Below are 22,228 nucleotides of genomic sequence, written 5' to 3' on the forward strand. Positions count from 1 at the left end.
CTTTAAAGAAGTACCACGCTTTTGGTCCACCAGCGGCGGCGTAGCAAAAGACGCTGAAAACTGGTTGTTCGAGTCCCGGCAAACGGGCGGGCTCCATGGGCGTTTTCGTGGTTTTTTCCCGTGTGTAACGTGGATAAGAGCCACCTCCATTGGGGCATACTGCCCTTTCTGTGTAATAAGTAAACAGCACCAAACTTTGTTAAATCTGTTTTGTGCATTTCACCCGGTTTTGAATGGCGATGCTCCGTCTAGTATATAACAGGTCTGTGGTCTGTACGAACGTACATGCGTACGTATCTCGCATAACTCAAAAACGAGTAGCCTCAGAACGAGGATTTTATGCCTTTGGTAAATCTGTGTGCAATACGTTTAGAATTATCAGCAATTTTAAAGTTGTTTAATTGCCGCTAAGCCTGTTTTTAATGGCGGCCATTGATGTTTACATTTGAAACAGGAGACTAGTGGATTTGTTGCCAATCTAGAGAAACTTAGCTTCACAACAGCAAAGATAACGCTTCCATTTATTATTGCCAATTAAATCATGCTTAATCCTTTCTGTAAATGTTTCGAGGAAATAAGTATTTAAGATTTACTTCGTAATTTTTAATATAGATATTTTGAGTTTTTATGTATTTTTGCCTTGTCGCAAAGTGAGAACTGAATTAATTGAATGAGAAATACTCAATCGTCTGTGAAAAACTGTTTCTTTTTTGTTTTGTTTGCTTAATTTCTTTTATACACCGTTCTAGCTTTATTATACTATTTGAATAGAACATGTGGCAACGATTAGATAATTCTATTCTTTAAATGACATAAATTTTGTGCATTATGAGTTATAATATGAACGAAATATAATACTGTTAAGTGAATCTAGCGCCAGAGTGTCGCTATGGTAAACAAATACTAGAGTGAATTTTAAAGCATGCATTTATTCTATTGTGGTTTATGCGCTGTCGGCGAAGTAGATTTAATTCAATCCAATGAGTTTAAATGAAATGCAAGAAAAAATGTGTATACTTTAATATTCCGTACAAGGAAGTGATGTGGTGTACACATCAGATTTTTATTTTTAGATTTTGGATTCTAACGGTTTGAGAGAATAGAGTTAAAAAGTGCTGTGAGTGTTTTTTAAATGAAAGTAAATGAAATGAGCTCTTCTTAAAATACAGTCCACTGAAATTCTTGTAACAAGTGTCTATAATCAGCAACGAAATGTTTTATTAGTCCAAAATGGGCCGAGAACGACTATTACTTTCGTTTTGGCATGTTGCGTTCATTCACTATAAATATCAGTTTACTTTTTAAACTATTGCCACCAAATATTAGAGCCCTGCATTATATTTAATTAAAGCAAAAAATTCACAATTTACCAACATACAAGAATAAAAAAAACTGATGTGTACACCACATGACTTCCTTGTACAGAATATTAAATTAAACCTAATTTTCCTGCATTTCATTTAAACATATTGAATTAATGGTTAACGAATTTTTTAATTAAATCTACTTCGCCGATAGCACAGAGACCACATCATCTCATTCATTTTATAACTCAGAGTGCAGAAAAATTATACCATCTGAAGTCACCACAAGTTCTATTCAAATACTATAATCAATCTACAACGATGTATAAATGAAATTAAACAAACAAAAAAAGAAACAGTGTTTCGCAAACCATTCGGAGCCGCTTACTAATGCGCATGCGCTACTAAATTTGAAAATTAAAATTTGAAAGATATAAACAAACATAAAACTCCAAGTACAGTTAAAACAATTTTTAAATTAAAATTTACAGTTTCTACGCAAAAACAAGGTAATAATTTAAATGATAATTCCAGAATGAATTAAGCATAATTTAATTCGCAATAATAAAAGAAGACGTTACTTTGTTGTTGCGAGGCTTAATTTCTCTAGATTGGCAACAAATCGGCTATTCTATGTTTCAAATGAAAACAAACATGGCTGCCATGGTAATCAGAAGCGAGGCTTAGTCGCACTTCAAAAAACTTTTAAATTGTTGATAATTACACAAGTATTGCATGCAAGTTAACTAAAGTCATAAAAATCGTAACCAGAACCACATAATTTCGTAATTTTTAAAGCAAAAAATCCACAATTTAGAAACATATAAGAATAAAGAAACTGAGCCGACTAACAAAGTGGATATATATACAGTTAATATATATAACTGGATGCTGCCGGCTGCAACCGAAATGGGAGGTGCACATCTACATGTTATAGCAGTCCTATGTACAAAATTTCAACCTTCTGAGGCTGCTCGTTTTTGATTTATACGAGATACGTACAGATGCCACGAAACAAATCTCTTCAGAGTTCATCTTAAATCAGTTTTATAATTTTCTTGGTGGAAAAGAGTCTTTTATTCTGTCTTTACGTACAGATGTCACGCAAAAACATAGTTAAATTGCCTTCGAAAGCAGTCAAAATGGATATTTTCGTTGAAATACGATACCCGAAATTTTTAGCGATTAGAATACTTCCTTTTTACTTCGTACAAGGAATAAAAAAAGACTATAGAAAAATTATCTTCGAGTCTTGTGATTACAGAATGTCAGAGGAAGGGTCTATAAGACCTTTTTATTTGAACACAAAAGAAGTTACAATGACCCAGCTTAGGTTTACACAAGCCACAACTTCTGGGTTAACTTAAATACGTAATGTTGAACTAACTCAAATGTAATAGATTAGCCTAACGGCTCACAGTATAAAGTAACGCGCAGAAAAGGCTCTGGTTTGTAGGAAACCGGCGAGACAAGTCTAGTGGCTAAAAGCACTCAAAGCCACAGAATCAAATCGCTAATAAATCCCGGTACAGCGTGGTCTCAAGTAGGCAGAACATGCTTTAAAACTAACTTGCGAAACCTTCTCATCAATTTCACTTCTTTCTCATTCAATCTGTATAAACGCTCGTTAAATTCTGGCATGAAAAGCGTGGGTGAAAAAGAGAGTGGCAGAAAAGTAGTTTAACACAAATGCAGTACATGAAGTCACATGATAGCTGGAGCACAATGTTAGTGTAGGTAAATACAGGTACATCTTGAATGCTGAATGATGTGTTCATGAATACTCATGTGTGCAGAAGAGTGCAGTTAGATTGCTAAGGCGTTGATTATTGTTGCGTCGCTAAAAACATAGATAAAAAATCTGATGTGTACACCACATGACTTCCTTGTACGGAATATTAAATTAGACGCATTTTTTCTTGCATTTCACTTAAATTGATTGGATTGAATTAAATCTACTTCGCCGACACTGCATAAACCACAATAGAATAAATGAATTCTTTAAAATTCACTCTAGTATTTGTTTACCATAGCGACACTCTGGCGCTAGATTCACTTAACAATATTATATTTCGTTCATGTTATAACTCAGAATGCACAAAATTTTTAAAGAATAGAATTATCTAATCGTTGCCACATGTTCTATTCAAATACTATAATAAAGCTAGAATGATGTATAAAAGAAATTAAGCAAACAAAACAAAAAAGAAACAGTTTTCACAGACGATTAGTATTTCTCATTCAATTAATTTAATTCTCCCTTCGCGACAAGGAAAAAATACATAAAAACTCATAATATCTGTATTAAAAATTACGAAGTAAATCTTAAACACTTATTTCCTCGAAAATTGTTGATAATTCTAAAAATATTGCATACAGATTTACTAAAGGCATAAAAACCTTAACCGGAAGATAAAAACCACATAATTCAATCATTTTTAAAGCAAAAAATGTACAATTTACAAACATATAAGAGTAAAGAAACTCAGATCACTGAGCCGGGTAACAGAGTGGATATATATATAAATATATTTATATACGTTTGGCACGGCCGATGGCAACCAAAACACGAGGTGCACATCTACATCTTATAACAGTCCTATATACAAAATTTCAACGTTCTGAGGCTACTCGTTTTTGACTTATGCGAGATACGTATGTACATACGTTCGTACAGATGCCACGAAAAATTCTCTTCAGAATTCATTTTAGGGCAGTTTTATAATTTTTTTGGAGGAAAAGAGTCTTTTATTCTGTCCTTACGTACAGATAGCACGCAAAAACATCGTTAAATTGCATTCGATAGCGGTGAAAATGGATATTTTCGTTGAAATATGCTGCCTGAAACTTTTCGCGATTACAATACTTCCTTTTTACTTCGTACAAGTAAGTAAAAACACTGTTAAAAAAGCAACAAGATGTTGTAGCACTAATTAATGGGCACTGCCCCAGCAATGACTGCACCATGAGGCACACAAGCGTTCACTAACGCTGCATAAGAAGATGCCTGTTCACATGCTATTGTGCCAGTCATTCATTCCCCGAAGTGAACTGTGCAACACGACGCGTGACCGCCATTTTGAGCTCTTATTATTATCAACGTATTCCGCCCTACACGGAAGGGAACGATCCCTTCCTGGAGGATTTTCTAAGAGAAACTGGCTCGTACTTAACCCGTTACACATGGGGAAAATCACGAAAACGCCCATGCAGCCAGCCCGTTCGCGGGATTCGAACCTCGGAACCGAACTACCAGTGTTCAGCGACTTTACCTCTCGGCCGCTGGTGGGCTCGACTACTGGTGATCCTATTTTGAGCTCATCTACGAATCCGATTACGCAACTTTTTGTATCGTTCATAATAAAAAATAACCAAAATGTAAACTTGTAATATTGAAAAATTTCTATCTTAAGTAAAATTATTGTCACTACATAATTTCAGTACAAACTAAATATTGCAGTATATAAAAGAATACAATATACTACCTGTAAAATTAATGGTACATATTAACACAACCACCTTGGCTCAATTTGGATTTAACACATGAAAAGGTAAAAGTTACTCATTGGGTGCAAGTTGATGGTTTTCACAACTTTTCTTAAACAGATACCCAAAAGTTGGCTAACATTATCAAATTATGAAAAGAAAACATATTTTAGCAATTTGAAATATAAATTTCAATTATTAATTATTAAATAAGGATTACATAATACATTAAAATTAAAACACGTTCATCTCCAAATCTTTCTGTAATTTTTTTGCCCTATTCTTTTCCATGAGCGATTTATTTTTGCTTGAAAAAGCATTAAAGAATTTCAGACACTCGGCATCGCACAAACCTCAGCATTGGGTATCTACCAAATGTATTTCCTTTTTGTACCTTTTAGAAATTTGTTGGCAAAATTTTGTATTCCTGTAGAATTTTCATCGCAGTTTTTTCCATTGTTGGCAAATTCCAAAGCGCATATTTTAAAATTAAGGCAAAAAACATCACAACTTGTTCATAAAAAATGTTGAAACTTGGAATACAACCCAAATAATGTATACGAAAACGGCGACATTGCCCTATTAAAGGATTGTTATGAGCATGGTTGCAGAGTTTGGCACATTTTAAAAATTTGACGAGTTCTGCTGAGTTGGTTGTGAGTAATAAATGAATAACATTGTAATATGTGCATTTTTACTGTTAGGAATATAAAATTTTTACTAGTTATTAAAATGCTAATTATTCATTTACCTTTTTATGTAATTTTGATAAATTAGCCACTATTTATTTTACATCAGTAATCTTCAGACTAATTTTAAATTTAGTTTCAGTGTGATTTCTTTTGTTCTCTGCTTTCTTATGTTTAAATTGACGTCATGTAAAGCAACATAAAAAATAAAACTATTAAAAAATATACGAAAAGCAAACAAATGAAAGAGATAGATATGAAAATTTATCAGTTCAGTTTCATATATATTCTGTACAGTAATACCTCTACGTTAATTAAAAGGTGGGACTAATGAAAAGTACAACTTCACATACAGGATATGAGAGAAAAATACATACAGACTCTAACAGATGATATCTATATATAGGTTTCAAAGTTGAATTATCTTTATAATATGTAGTATGATATTTTCTGAACATGTTGGTACTCTCACATATATATGGTACATGACAGTGAACCAAAAGGAATTTGGAGGGATGTTGTATAGTATAGTAAATCGGTGAGGCTACAGGTCCTTCATCAAAAAATTATGAAGTCCCCTCAGACACATCGACTAAACATTGTACAAATAACTGCTTGCTATTGTGCTATGTGTCTAGCTATTAATGGCTACCGCTGTAACACTTTGAGCAATCTAAGTAACTGTAAAGGTACATATTCAGGAATAGTATATGAAACTTAGGCTAACCTTTGATATGTATGATTTCAATACTAAAGCAGAAGAATTTTCGTTTATTAGTTAAAGTGTGTGATGATGAATTTTAGTTTAATAGCAACGATGTGGAAATTTGAGCTATGGTACCCAAGCACCAATCATTTCTATGGAATTACTAAAGGGTACAGTCATCCATAATTGGCACTAAATCATGCTACTTGGCCGATCAAAGGGATAATGCGGAAGAACCTAAACAGTATTAAAATTAATGCAGTGCATTTATGTGGATGGCAATGGTCTCGTATTTAGCACGCATTTCTAATTAGCATCTATGTTCTTCAAAGTCCCAAAGCCTTTTATCATTTGAGCAAAGAATCTTTTATCAAACTTGTGACTATCATACATTTTTCTAGTGTATTTGAAATTGTGTAACTTCATGTTCCCTTAAGTCAGGAATGAATATTCCATAATATGTGAATAAAACATACATTTATTTTCTCATATATCTATTATTTTTCAGTAACTTCATGCTATATTTAAAATTTATATATATATTTATATATATCAATATACCAATATCTTTACATTACAAAAATCACATCGCAGGAAACTAAATTTGAGATTCACATTACATGCATGCATGGCATTCAAATTTATATAATTTTAATTTCAGCTTCAAAATTATTCATTTCCTAGATCAAATCTTAATGTGAACCATTTAGACTGATATGTTATGTCCTACATTTAGAAAACACTTCCTTTCCTGCAAAAAAGGTGCCCACCAGCGGCGAGCAGTAAAGTCGCTGAACACTGGTAGTTCAGTCTGCGGTTCGAATCCAGCGAACAGGCTAGTTGCATGGACGTTTTCATGGTTTTCCCCATGTGTAACGTGTATACAAACAAGTTCACTTAGAAAGTCCTCCACAAAAGCATCCCTCTCCTTAGGCAGATAGCTCTCGAGGCATCGCCATAATCACATAAACCAAACCCTGCGAAAAAGTTAGGAACAGATTAACATTTTAACATGGCAAACCTCTTCTTTGTGATCACCTCTGAAACTGACACTTCTCCTCAATATGCAAAAAATTCTGGTACTGAACATCTTCTCTTTGAGACGACAAGCTCTACACAAAATTAAAACCATGTAGAACTGCTGGTGGTCATTTTAGAGAGGGTTCGCTCTATTTATTAAAGTTAAGAAATTTATTCAACTATTTTTAAAAATGCAAATTAATCAACAAAATCTGGTATTAAGTACTTTGTTTCTGTAAGCATAATTAATAAAACTTTCGAGTTTGATTTAGTGTGTATGATGACAATTTATTATATTAGTGAATGTCATTTGCTTGACAGATAAGAAGAATTTCTATTGAGGTGCTGTTTTGCTTGAAGGGTTGGTTTGGTTTGCTTTATTTGATTATGGAAAGCATGCAGGGTCTGTGCGGGAGAGATGTCTTTTATCCACCTGGAATCAAACTCAAATCGAACTATCAGCGTTTCAGTCAGCCGCTTTTGGGCTGTGCGTAGAGGACCATAAAAGGAGAATAACTTATGCACTGAAAACTGAATTTTAAACTAAATGTATAAGGAAATCAATGGAAATTCATTTATCAATACTAGTTCTTATTAAATTAAAATACTGCATAAAATAAATTTATAAAGCTATTGAATGAAAATTTCCATTAACATATTTAAGACGTGTGTAAGAAGTAATAGATTAATTATTTCTAATATTATTAAGTAATTTTCTTTTAAAGGAATTAAAAAATAAAAACAAACAAAAGCTTCTTTAGAGAAATTATTCTACTATTAAAAATGGTGCTGGAATTCACATCCCACTTTATCCAAAATTAAATAAATGTATTTTTAAGTGATAAATCAAATTGTGAAGAAATATTAAATATGAATACATTCATCTTAATTATTTAAAAAAACTGAATGTAAAGATGTGAAAAATTAAGTGAAAAAAGCTTTCTCTTAATAAAAAAAGAAAAGGTTTTTATTAAAAGAAAAAAAAGCTTTTTTTTTTTTTTTCCCCCTAGCTAGATGTGAAAAAGATTATTCGCTAGAAATCTGACATCCTGAAAAATGAATAAATGCATACACACTCACTCATATTTATATACATACACACACATATAATGATACATATAATTCATATATGATTATATATTGAAAATATATGCATGTGTGTGTATACACATGCATGCATATAGAAAGAAATTTTGTAAAGTTTGTGACATAAATTTATATTCCTTCTGGAACAGTAAGAAATAGTACTTTAAAGAAAAATTTTAAAAATAGCATCACTAGAGCAAATTTACATTGCAGATTGAAAATGTTTTTCATTGAAACTTTTCACTTCGTAACGCCGAACAGCAGAATGTAACGTCAGAAATGTGACATCACTCATGTGGGCGGAGTTAATGGTGACCATTATCTGGATTGTCATTGGCCAAACTCAAGCCGTTGTCCTAGCAGTGTACATTTTGCTTACATGCATCCCGTTCAGGCCACGCGCTTCGCTTAAAAGCGCTGGTATTGTAGGGCCAGTGATTCGTATCGCGGCAGTTGTGAAAAAGAAGATATTCCGTCGAACAAAAAATGCAAGGATATCTAGAAAACCACAACATAAACTCCGAAGAAAACTGGGAAAAGCCTCTGAAGTACGAAAATATTGTAAATTATGTTATGATAAAAATGCAACAGAAGCTGATAGAGTAATGGCTAGAAAAAAAGACTAAAAGAGTGTTGTCACATTTTGTAATAGCTGTAATGGAGAACCGTTTTTATATTTTCCGTGTTTCAATGAAATCCAACGAATCAAAATCAAATAATGAATCAAAATTAAGTAAATTTTAAATAAATTTTGTGTCATTTCATAAAACAGTGTAAATTTTATAGTTATATATCATGTTACACGCTGTCAGCCAGCGGCGGTCGACGCGGCCTAAACGAAAAAATCTAGTGTCAGCCACAAATGGCTGACGCGACCTAAACGGAAAGTTTAGTGCAGCCACGGATGGCTGACGCGGCCTAAACGGAAAATTTAGTGTCAGCCACGGACGGCTGATGCGGCCTAAACGGAAAATCTAGTATCAGCCACAGATGGCTGACGCGGCCTAAACGGAAAATCTAGTGTCAGCCACAGATGGCTGACGTGGCACTCAACGTGTTAAGAAAAATTCTTTATGCAAAGTTAGCCAAAACCTAATTTTAACTTATATTGGGTACTTATTGACTTCTAAATTAAGGCCTTATCTAGGTTAGTATTCTCTAAACTCATCCCAGTCGAAATTCAACTTTCAAGAGTAAAACTTGAACATGCGCAGAAATATGACCCATTCAAAACTTATTATCTTGCTCACGTTATAAACCAAAAGCAAAATGTTTTCACTCAAATGATGATATGGCAAGCAATAAATGCAGAAATTTGAAAGCAAACTAATAATTGTTGTGCACTTTCACAAAACCAGTTTTTATTCTATTCCAACGCCCGATTTGTTAAGAGTTTTCTTATTCTTTAAAGAAGTACCACGCTTTTGGTCCACCAGCGGCGGCGTAGCAAAAGACGCTGAAAACTGGTTGTTCGAGTCCCGGCAAACGGGCGGGCTCCATGGGCGTTTTCGTGGTTTTTTCCCATGTGTAACGTGGATAAGAGCCACCTCCATTGGGGCATACTGCCCTTTCTGTGTAATAAGTAAACAGCACCAAACTTTGTTAAATCTGTTTTGTGGGTCCTCAGTTCGCATTTGATTCAGCCTGTACTAGTCTTGTCTCTTTTCCTTCTTCTAGCCAATTCTCAACCATAGGTACTTTAAGACAAGTACTTTGGAAGTTTTTGTTTTGTTTATTTGACTACGGCAAAGCATTTGAGGGCTACCTTCGTAAGGGGAGGGATGCCTTCATGGACAGACTATCTACGGAAAACTGGCTCATATATAAACGTGGCATGGGGCACGGCATGGGGGCAAACCACGATTTCACGGGATTCGAATCTCGGAGAAATTACCAGTGCTGAGTTAGTTTACTGCTCAGCCGCTGGTGGTATTTTGGCAGGTGGTGTTGAAATTTTCGCGTTACTCATAATTCTCACTTTCGTTAGCGTAAAAACTATAATCAGATACAAATTTTACACTCTGACGTAACTTAGAATTGCATCTAAATCCAGTTCCGCTTAGATTCAATTCAATATTCAAAACAAATAAAACAATTAAAGTCTCTTATCTAACAGACAAGATCAATTCAATCCACGATATTTTATCCAATTTATTGACGACGCAAACAATACACGGCAATGAAGGAAACACGTATAAATCCAGTCATAGTTTCCACTTAAAAAATTATCCTTCAACGTTGTTGTAGACTCAAAAGCACTAAATTAACTCAAAGAAATTCAGACGCACAGCGCCATTTGGCCCCTATAATTCAGTTACCCCCGCCCCCGAATGATCAGGGGTTCATTCAAAATTTACATTAATGTAATTTTAAGCAGAAGAAGCTTCGCAATATCGCGGCATTACATTACCGATACCGATATCGCACAATGTTAATTCATGCATGACAGTAACGAAATTTAAGAAAATATATACAAAAACACTTTTATTTTATAGAAATGAATACTTATATAGGACTTGGGAAAAACATAATGAGGATCACATTAGATTGGAATAAGGTTTTGGTTTGGTTTATTGAGATTACGGCAAAGCACACTAGGACTATCTGCCTAAGGGAAGGGATGCCTTCGTGGAGGACTTTCTAAGGGAAACTGGCTCGTATACACGTTACACACCACGAAAACGCCCATGCAGCCAGCCCGTTCGCGGGATTCGAACCTCGAACCGAACTACCAGTGTTCAAAGCATAGAGCTGTAATGTACTAGAGAGAGAAACGGCAACCCTGAAGGGGAACAGGAATGCGAACCACGTGACATTTGGAACATCTCCCAGATCGTATTTCCCGCGCATCTTCCTTACCATTACAGTTCTATGGAGAATTTGTGAGAAGCAAGTGTTTTGCGTGTACGCGCATTGTTTCGGACTTCAAAAATGGTACTTTCGTGCTCCGCATATGGATGTAATTCCAGATACGTGAAAGGTGGAGGAGTAACATTTCACAGCTGAGCTTTTTCTAATGTTTTAAAACCTAACTTTTATAAAATGTAGAGGTTTTATTATCCACTCTACTTGCCTTTTTCTAATAAAAAATAGATTTTCTAATTTTATATAATATATGCATACTTGAAATAACATTTAAATAAAAGTATCTTAATATATATGTATGTTTCTAATAACTGTTTTCTGAAAAAAATTTTTAAATTTTAGTAATACAATATAATTTTAATTAGTCTAGTATTCTGCTTTGGCGACATTTTTTATACGCCAACAGACTGCTTTGAATACGTTTGTTTATATATTCTTTGTATGCGTTTGCTCATGCGGACGTGTGCGAAGTAGTAATGCATGTATTTAATACTTGGTAATGTTGATGTAACACTGTGTAAGAACTGCATAAAATTATGTTTTTTTGGAAGGGGACATGAATGACTTTATTTTATCCCCTTTTCTTGCATCCAAATATAACAAATATGTTTACTTTCAATCACGTATTTTCTTTCTTATATCATGTTTCCGGCATTTATTCAAATATTAAGAATTTGTTGAGTATTAAGAAAATAGTAATTATATAGCAGTTAAATTTCAAAACTTTAATAGTTTTAAGTTTCTTTTTAAAAATAATGAACATTATTTAAATTTTACCTTTTAAAATTATTTAAAATAAGTGCGACTACATTGTGCAACGTGCATAATATATATATATATATACTTTTTGCTAAAAGGAAGTCTTAATTTACCACTTTTTTGCTTCATAATTTAGTGATTTACCTCTCTCTCTCTCTCTTCCTTTTTAACTTATATCTGCTATACTGACATTCATTTTTAGTTCATTTAATTTCTTTCTCACATTTAATTTAATATAGTTCTCTGTAATACACCGTATTAACATTAAATTTCCTTTTCGTATAAATATTAAATTTCCTTTTTGTACTTTTTTCTGTTTTCACTCATTTTTCTTATGTTATCTATTTTTTTTTATTTTATTTTTTATTCTGTCTTAAGTACTAAAAAACCTTCTTTTTTATTTATTTATTTTTTCCCTGCCCCTTTTTTTCCTTTTAGGCTTATAATCTTCCTGTTTTATTTTAATCCCCTTTTCACTCAGAATCATTTCTCAAATTATCTTTGCTCTTTGTTTATGCATTACAATAAGTATATATATATATATATATGAATTTATTTATTTTTAATTATTTTATTTTTCATCCATCTATCTCATTCTATTTCATCCATCTATCTATTTACTCATCTATCTTTAGTATGTATTAATACTTTGCCTAAATCACTTTTTATTTATTTATTTATTTTTAAATGAAAAAAACTCTTTTTTTATATTTATTTTATTTGTACTTTATTTATTCCTATTACCATTTTTCCGATATGTTGTATTTATTGTACACTGCTTCGTCTCATTCTGTTTTTGACTTTTTTCTCTTTGTCTACTTTTGTGCTGCTAAGCTCGTATGACTATTTGTCTGGCTTAAATTTTAAAATAAAGTGTCCAATTTTAGGGAAATTATTAATTTTGGCTGGTGTTTATCGATCTAACCTCTTCTGCAAATTCCACGCCAGCTTCTGCGAAATGACATCTTTCCAAGTTCGCATTTCGAACTGAGAGAAAAGAGGGGGGGGGGGAAATCGCCAGCCATGGCGAGATAGTACGCCAAAGTCTGGGTTCAGTTCCATTCCACTCATTCCTGTGCCGCCTTTTCACCCATTTTGAATTGCAATGCTCCGTCTATGGTTCAGGTATGGTTCAGGTCTAACAGGTCTTCACCGTTCGGCCGCTGATGGGCAGATTGGAATAAGGAATTGGAATCTAATAAGGAATGGGTGACTAAAGAAATTAAAGGACTTAAAAAGAGGTTTCAACAAAGAAAGTGCTGAGCCAATGACCTTTCTTAATACCAATATTTGTTGACCCAGGGACAACACGCAAATTAGGCCTAGTAAATTTTCTAAGCTGTTGGGGTTATATTGCGATTCAATATTATTTTATATTGACATTAAGACAGCCTTGGCAATTGAAGAAAATCTAACCAAGCGAAAAGGGCTATCGCTATCATTCAAGATTTTTGATTTGATTAAGCAAATCAAAGATTTTAAAGCGAGCAATGGCATCACTGTACGAAAAAGAAAAACTACTTTTATCTTCATCGCGCGAGACTGGGTGTCGGAAATTCGAAAGATGTGCTCTTTTAAATATTTTGCGATATTGCTGTTGAATTGAATTTTATTGTTTAAGGACGAAGAACATGATATTTAATAAATAAAGGTAACACACAAAACGTTAAAAAAAAAAAAAAAAAAAAAAAAACGCCCTTTTGTGCGTAATGTAAAATCTGAAAGCTTTCAAATTTTTTTTTTCTTTCTTTATTTCTTTTTTCCTTGCCCAAAAGGGCTTTTAGCCTCGAAACACAATCTTACATTGTTTAATTTTTCATTCGAATATGTCATCACTCGGAAAAACGTAAGATGTTACGATTTTCGGAGTTACGATTTCCGAGGATTATTTTTTCAATCTCTTATTAATTAACAAATTAAACTATTTAAAAGCATTTAAGTTTTTTCTCCATTCTCTGCGCGTTCCTTCGTGCTCTAAGTGGAAGTATGTTCGACGCGTTATTCGGAAGGTCCGGCGTTCGATTCTCGGCGAGAGCGTTGCCCATTTTTCCAGTTATTCTATAGATATAATACAAAGTTCCTTTTTTTACTGTTAATGGGATTGACTATAAAATACATTTAATTAACGCTATGTCTAATTAAAAACATTCAGTATTTTTATAGAATTACATTACCAATCTTTTTCTTTTCCAAATACATGAAAGATGTTATATTATATGTTAGTCTAATGTCCTACAAATCTATATCTATCAATATCTAGTCACCTAATGTCCTATAAAATGTGTCGCTATTCCACTTGCTCCATGTCCATACATAAACTCTACTGATAAACCATATTAATATTTAAAAGAACCTTTGTTTAAAAAAAATGTATTTGTAATATTTAGATCGTATTAACAGAACTGTTGATCACAATAAGCGACGAATTTTCCTTGTTTTCGTATACAAACTGGAGGGAGTTGTGCAATTCGATGACAATATCCAAATGATAATATTAAGGGGCATTTACTGCATTTTACACAAACGTAAGTTAGTTTCCGATTAATAGTTTTGACTCAAACTCTTCGTTAACACAAAGCGAATGGGCTGACATCATGAAAGTTTGCGTGATTTTCCTCACAAGTGACGTGAGAATACGAGCCAGCTTTTATCAAAAAACCCTCCATGAAGGCATATTCTTCCTCTAGGTGGCATATTTTGCCACAATTCTAATAATAATTTTTTACTGCACTGTGTTTACATTTTTAGCCTTCTGTACAATTAAATCTGATGATCAAAGCATCTTTTTAAATTAAGGCATAACAGCTCTAATTAAACTAAATTTTATTTTGTATTTATATAAAATGTACAATGTTTTTCAATAAACAATAAGTTTCGCAAAAAATGTATTTTTCTAGACTAAAAAATTAAAACACTTTTTTCAATGGGGTGCGGAGATATATTTTCAGATTCAATGGGGTGCGACTCGCTAGAAAGGTTAAGAAACACTGATGTAGACAAAAGCCAGTGCACCTCGAAGCGCTTTTTTTCAAAATTCGAATTCGAATTTTTTTTTTTTAATATTTATTTTATGTTTTGTGACGAAATCGCGTCATTTTGAGACATAATGGGCTATAGGAAAGCGAGATTTTACTCTACGCACTCCATTTTCAAATCGTCATGAAATGTAGGCACATAGCTATTTTACGAAATTAAAATAAATTTCGCGTTTCAATAAATCGATTAAATATGAATTTATTTAACAAAGTGAGCTTAACACCTTTTCAACGGGATTTTTTCTAAAAATATGTCTAAAAATGTACACTTTATTTTTCTTTGATTTTTGGGCACGTTAAACTTTCATCCTTGCGACTGCTTTTACAAAAAGAATTTTGGAAAAATGATAATATTTTGTATTTTTAAAAAAATTTTTAAATGAAGCTTCCGAGTACACTTCTCACATCTTTAAAAATGTGATTTTGGCAACAATTTTCCCGTTTTATTGTTGTTGATAGATTTTTGATGAAATCGCATCATTTTGAATAGTTTCATTCTTTTAGAAATATGGGTTTGGCAACAATTTTTCATCGTATTTCTTATGTTACTGTTTTTAAGAGATTGGCATATTTCATTGTTATTTTTATATATGTATATAAAATACATTTTTATTGATTTTTTGATAAAGTTGTTCTGTAGAGTAAAATTCTGCGCGGAATTTTATGTTTCTTGAGTTTTTTTCATGTTATTTTTTGCTTATTTCACTGTTTGTAAGATATTGAAATGTTTTGCATGTTTTTTTTTTTTCTTCTTCTTCAACGGAAAGTTGATTAATTTTTTTAATAGGATAATTAATATTTGCATTAAGGGATATAGCTTAATTCACTGTAATTTTGTTATACGTAATAACTTTTTTTTATGAAGTTGTTCTGCAGAGTAAAATTCTACGCAGTTTTTAAATTTAACGTTTGGTGTTCCCTTCAGCCATTTTTCCGGTACAATTAAAAGCCAGACGAAGGCTGGCAGAAAAGCTGCTAGTAATTTTCAAAAATTTTCTAAACTCCGAAATGGCTATTAAAGGCAAAACGTTTTAATGGATGAAACTTCAGTTGTACATTATGTCATTACCCTGTAGAGATATCAGGTTGTTTCGGAGCAGAAGTCGTGAACAATGTGCAATGCCTTCGCTGGGAATCGAACCTCGGACTCCTCGAATACTCGCCGAACGCGCTGACGAAGTGTGAACGTACCACGAAGGCATGCTAAGAAGGTGGAAGAAATACCTTAGAACCTTTAAAAATCCATTGATTTGCTGCAAGACAAATTTTTATGATTGAGCTTTACTTCGCAACGCATTCCTACAGAAAAACTGTTGAAGCTTTTAAAGATTACCTCCCCAAATGTTGGTGAATTTAACAAGACAATAAGTTTCCGATTGGTAACTTAATTTCGAGAAACTAAAGCAAGCGTTCACTATAAGAAACGAAGTAGCCGCCAGTCTCCTTCGAGTTCGGACAAAATGGACTCGCAATCAAATCTACGCGTTGCGAAAAAATGCTCAATCATAAAAATTCTTCGGTAAATCGATACCAAATAAAACAGTTATAGGGGGTCATTAAATGAAATGATTTGCCATTTATATCCATTTTGTAATTTCAAAATTTTTGTGAATTTGATGAAAGCGAATTTTGGAACTCCCTGTACCTTTCTACAGAAAACAAGGGTTAATATTCTATAATGCATTTTAAGCAACATCGTAAAACTCAAAAATAAAATAATTTTAATAATAAAGAAGAGTAAATACATTTTTGACACCATTTGCTGTCAATAATGGTACATAAAGAATTTTTCTTCCCCTTTTCAGCTCAAAGGCTGTTAGAGCCCAGAAGTGTTGGTTCACTATAAAAGTCCGAATCTCTTTTCAAATTGTTGCCACCAAATATTAGCGCCCTGCATTATATTTAGAAAAATTAAATAATGAAGAATCTGCATGAATGTATGTATGTTTCTGGCACTGTGTTCTGGCAACGCAAAATTCTGTTTTGAGACTAATAGCCCTTCTTAGCTAACGCCTTTTGGGCTAATATTACATAGTTTTTTAAAGAAAAGTGTAAAATATAAGAGAAAAAGACCATTTTAAAATCCTTTCTTTTATATTTTCAGAGAAATCGGCATGGAACAGAGCAGTTATAAGCAAATGAACCTTAAAATATCTTCTGAAGATTATTTCAGCCGCGAAGTATCTTCATCATTTTGTCTCTTCCACCACGATTCTCGAGATTTTTATCTAGTTAGCTATAGGGTATTTTCTCCGTCCTTCCTGCATGCCTTCGTGGTGTAACGCTAGCACGCGTGGCATTCGAGAGGTCCAAGTTCGAGTACTGGCGAGGGTACTGCTTATTTTTCATGTCTTCTGATTCTAAATAACCTAACGTCTCTACAGTGGCGCCCGAACTAAAAGGTGGAGGATGATGATTTTTCACCAACAGAATTTGGCGATTGAGTCCGCTAATCACCAGTCACTCTTTAAAAGGAGATTATATAAGTTATTTACTTCCTCTTTCCTGTATGCCTTTGTTGTGTAAACTATAGCACACTCGGTGCTTATTGGAGAGAGTCCAGGTTCCAGCATGTTGCTAAAGAAATCATATTTTGAATAACATTGCCCTCCACCCGATTATGAGCACCTGAAAGCACGGATCAGGATTTTTTTGGTCTATGTCATATTTTGTAAAGTTTTAACGAATTTTTGATTAAAAAACTCAGCGATTCCTAAGTGAGCAGTGGTAACACAGTACGGGGAAAGAAAAAAAAAAAAAAAAGAAATATATCTCAAGTGTGAGAGACTAGATATCGGAAATTATCAAGATATGCTGTTTTTAAACATTTTCAACCCAAACCGACATTACCGCAAATGCTCTCGATGTTATGTATGAGAGTGTAAATGAAAGACATGCCTAAATACCACTAACAAATTACAAAAATGATCATTCAAGATCACGCAAAAAAAAATCACTAAAAGCGTTTTGTCACTTTTAAAATAGCTTTCACCATGCTTTTCTCTCATTATGATAAACCAACAGTACCTAAAGCCAGCAAATGTTGAAAAAAATAGTCCTCCACCCGAATATGAGCAATTGAAAGCCCGAATTTACAATATGATTTATTGCCCATTTAATATTTGGAAATCTGAAAATAAATGAGTTATGAAAATTTTGGAAGTGGGACATAACTTGGAAAAAAAAAATTACAATCTAGCCTGTTTCTGTTAACTATTAAAATTTGTTCGAAGCATAAATAAAAATACAAATGTTTCTATGCAAACGCCTGTACCTTCAGATCTTTGGTTTTGGATCTATATATGCCTTTGTTGACACTGGAAAAAGTAAACCTTAATGACTTCGCTAACGCATCTACACTTTTTATCTAGCATGATGCGGCCCCCAGCGGCTGAGCCGTAAAGTCGATGAACACTGGTAGTTCGTCCGAGGTTCGAATCTCGCGAACGGGCTATCTGCATGGACGCTGGCATGGTGTTATATGAGGCAATTTCCCTTAGAAAGTCTTCCACGAAGGCATCCTTCCAGTTAGGCAGATATAGACCTCTATGCTTAATCGCATAAACCAAACCAAACCAAACCAAATCACATAGCATCTTGCATTGAAATCGATGTCCTCCGGAAATTCCTACTTTCTTGCATGTGTATTGTTCACATTTTAAGTGAAAATAATTTGGAACTAATCGCGTTCCCACGTTGACTACCACACGAGTTTGTAAGAAAATCTTCTGGCCACCAGCGCACTGTACCATACGTCAATTGTTTCCAATCGTAGGAGCTTAAAGCAACTAGAACGAAGCTTCTTTAGAAACGCATTCAGTTTAAAGTCTTTCCCGAAGAAAGAAGTATCTAAGAAAGCGTGCAAGATTCGAAAATTATTTCTTTTCCACATATTTTTGTGTAGGGACAAATTAACACCATAATTATTGTTACTACATTCGATTAGAAAAAAGAAAAATGAAATCTGAAAGCTTTCAGATTTTATATTACGCCCAGAAGGGTGTTTTTCAAACGTTTTGTGTGTTACCTTTATTTAATAAACAAAACACACTTGTTCACACTTGAACCACATAAAATTCAATTCAACAACAATATCAATGAATATTTAAAAAAATGCGAAATAGCATATCGTTAGAATTTCCGATACACAGTCTCGCGGGCTGGAGATAAAAAGGATTTTTTGGGGGGCAGAGTGTTGCCATCGCTCGCTTTGAAGGCGTCGATTTTGTTCATAAAAAATTCATTAAAGTTTTAAAAATTTGCAATAGATTATAAAACGAAATCGAAATTCAAAATTTGGTGTTGGTGTATTTAATTATGGCAAAGCACACTAGGACTATCTGCCTAATGGGAGGGATGCCTTCGTGGAGGACTTTCTAAGGGAAACTGGCTCATATACACAAATTCAAAATTTGAGCTTCCAAGTGCCCATGTTTGGTTCTTTAGAATTCGATGGCTCTAGGTACTGTTGTTTATTCACAGTGCGAAAAACATTTATGCAGATTCTTCATTGTTTGGTTTCTTTAAATATAATGCAGGACTGTAAAGTTTGATGGCAACAGTTTGAAAAGTGAAACGGACATTGATACTGAACCAACGCAAAATCGCAAAACGAAAACAAGCTTCAAGGACAAAGGCCCTTTGGACTAAAACGCAATTGGGAATAGGACATTTAGTAATTAAAAATTCAACTATTACTTTAAAAAAAATTCTGTAGGCAAATACTGCAATAAATCTATTACGATGGATGAAGTTAAATAAAAGGAACTGCAAACCTACCTATTCATCTGATATAAATAAGAAGAGCAGCTATATGTTTATCTTATATTTATAACGTATCCTTTTTACCCAAACTCATTACATGCGAGGATTACATCTTATAAAAGTTGCATGCTACCTCCCAATACAGAAAATATAGTAAAGTAACATACATGTGTTTCTTTTTTTTTTCTTTTTTTTTCTTTCATTGGCGAGTTGAAGCGCTTGCTTTAGTGTTTCTGTGCAAATTGTGTGTAAAAATACCCCAGCACACTTTTTAAATGACTTTAGACACTTTAAATCAGGCTTCTTAGACTTTTTTCAGTTGCGACCCCTTTTTTTCCACAGAGAGTTTTTCGCAACACCATAAGCATTGCGCAAGCCCTATTGCAATTTTAAGTCATTAACTTTAAATCTAATTTTAAAACATAGAACAATGTGAACATTTTAAACAAGTAAAAGACGAAATGACAGCGTCACGTGCAAAACAAGTAAAATGAACGTTTATATTGTAAAAAGAATGCGTCAAAACGTTTTCGTTTTTCGATTTTGTCTGTATGTCTGTATGGTATATTGTGTAAAAATATTTGTTAATCGTAAAATTATTATTATAAGTTAAAGAAATATCAAAACTACTAAAATTTTGGCGACTTCCTGCTGCAGGTTGCGACCTACAGTTTAAGAGATCTGCTCTAAATAAACTGAGGTGTTGGTGTATTTAATTATGGCAAAGCACACGAGGGCTATCTGCCTAAAGGGAGGGGTGCCTTTCGTGGAGGACTTTCTAAGGGAAACTGGCTCGTATACACGTTACACATGGGGAAAACCACGAAAACGCCCATGCAGCCAGCCCGTTCGCGGGATTCGAACCTCAGACCGAACTACCAGTGTTCAGCGTCTTTACCGCTCGGCCGCTGGTGGGCTCCTAAATAAACTGAGAATACTCTTAGAAAATGTATGCACAATGACACGGTATTCAAAATCTAGCTCTGCCCCAAAATTTTAGTGCAGTATATATAAGTAATTTTCAATATATAAATCCGTGCATAGGATGTGAAAATACTCCAATACATTCCTAATACACAGAAACCACTCATAAAAAGCTTACTCACAATGAAGCACAGTTTTCAGATGTATGTCTGTTTCTTAATTTCAAAACAATATAATAAGGTAATAACAGAAATTAAATCTGTGCATAGGGTGTGAACCTAAGTTTAAGCACTGTTAAAACACAAATAAATATTCGTTCTTTAAAAGTACGGTAACCATTTCAACGGTAATATTCAATATATAAATCCGTGCATAGAATGTGAAAATACTCCAACACATTCCTAATACTCATAAAATTCTTTTTCACAATGAAGTAGTTTTTAGACGTATATCTGTTTCTTAGTTTCAAAACAATATAATAAGGTTATAACAGAGTGTAAATCTGTGTATAGGGTGTAAAAATAAGTTTAAGCACTGTTAAAACACAAATAAATATTCGTTCTTTAAAAGTACGGTAATAATTTCAGTACTCAATCGTACTCATGTATACATATCAGATATAAATAATTATCATGTTTTCCTCCAAATAACGCACATAAATAGACAGAAAGTTATTCAAGAAAGATTTGCCAAAACAGTTTACACACGCATTCATCAATATCACTTCAAAACATTGAGCAATGTGGAATTTCTCACTATCATATGCAACGAAACAAAATGATTCACAAATTCCTGTGAAATTTATATAAATCAGTTTAATGTGTAAAATAACGAAGCAAAACCAAATACATACCGAATCGCTTCGAGGGGAACCAACACGCACAGCTTTTAGGCCAAATGACTTCAAATCAAAACATAAACAAACCATTCCGCTTATGCTAAACCCGATGAATATGCTTGTAGCTCTTCAAATAAATGTTATAAATACACACTACATCTCTGAAACAACTTCAGATCGCATTTTAATGTAAAATATAACGCAAAATTTCAAATACACTATGTAATTACCAAAAAATAATGATAAATTGAAGAGCTCGCAGAACCAGAGACAGCAATGGCGCCGAGCATGCGCAGAACCAAACATTAATGCCGTAATCAAGTATCCAATGGCTCGCCAGCGGCCGAGCGGTAAAGTCTCCGAACGCTCGTAGTTCGGTCCGAAGTTCGAATCCCGAGAACGGGCATGAGCGTTTTCGTGGTGTTCCCAATGTGTAACGTGTATAGGAATCGGTTTCCCTTAGGAAGTCCTCTAGAAGGCTTCCCTCCCCTTAGGCAGACAGCACACGAGGCTTTGCCGTAATCATATAATCAAACAAACGAACAAATACTCCATGGCCTTGTAGGGACGAGTCGAAAATAAACAACAAATTCGAGAGTGCTTATGTTATTCTAATTTCAGAACATGAAGAGAAAATATTGAAAAGCCACCTGCATGAATATAACAGCGTGTTCGGAGGCGAGCTGATGCTATAAAACGAGCAATTATCTGAGCAACACAGCGAAACGTGAAACTTATCAACATTTATTCAG

At 33.7% G+C, this 22,228-nt stretch overlaps 1 long non-coding RNA gene across 2 annotated transcripts in view; it reads right to left on the minus strand.

The window, feature by feature from the left end:
- Positions 1-21,783, minus strand: part of LOC146996648 (uncharacterized) — a 61,744-nt gene extending 39,961 nt beyond the window's left edge. Inside the window, exon 1 of one of the 2 annotated variants that reach the window (XR_015041445.1) lies at positions 21,492-21,783. This is a non-coding gene — a long non-coding RNA (uncharacterized LOC146996648). The remainder of the gene's footprint in view (positions 1-21,491) is intronic. The other variant, XR_015041446.1, reaches the window with a different exon arrangement.
- Positions 21,784-22,228: the final 445 nt, after the last annotated feature.

The sequence above is a fragment of the Stegodyphus dumicola genome, chromosome 6 (assembly GCF_044657685.1).
Source record: "Stegodyphus dumicola isolate Sdum_Otavi_A_Nest chromosome 6, ASM4465768v1".
Classification (NCBI taxonomy): Eukaryota; Metazoa; Arthropoda; class Arachnida; order Araneae; family Eresidae; genus Stegodyphus; species Stegodyphus dumicola.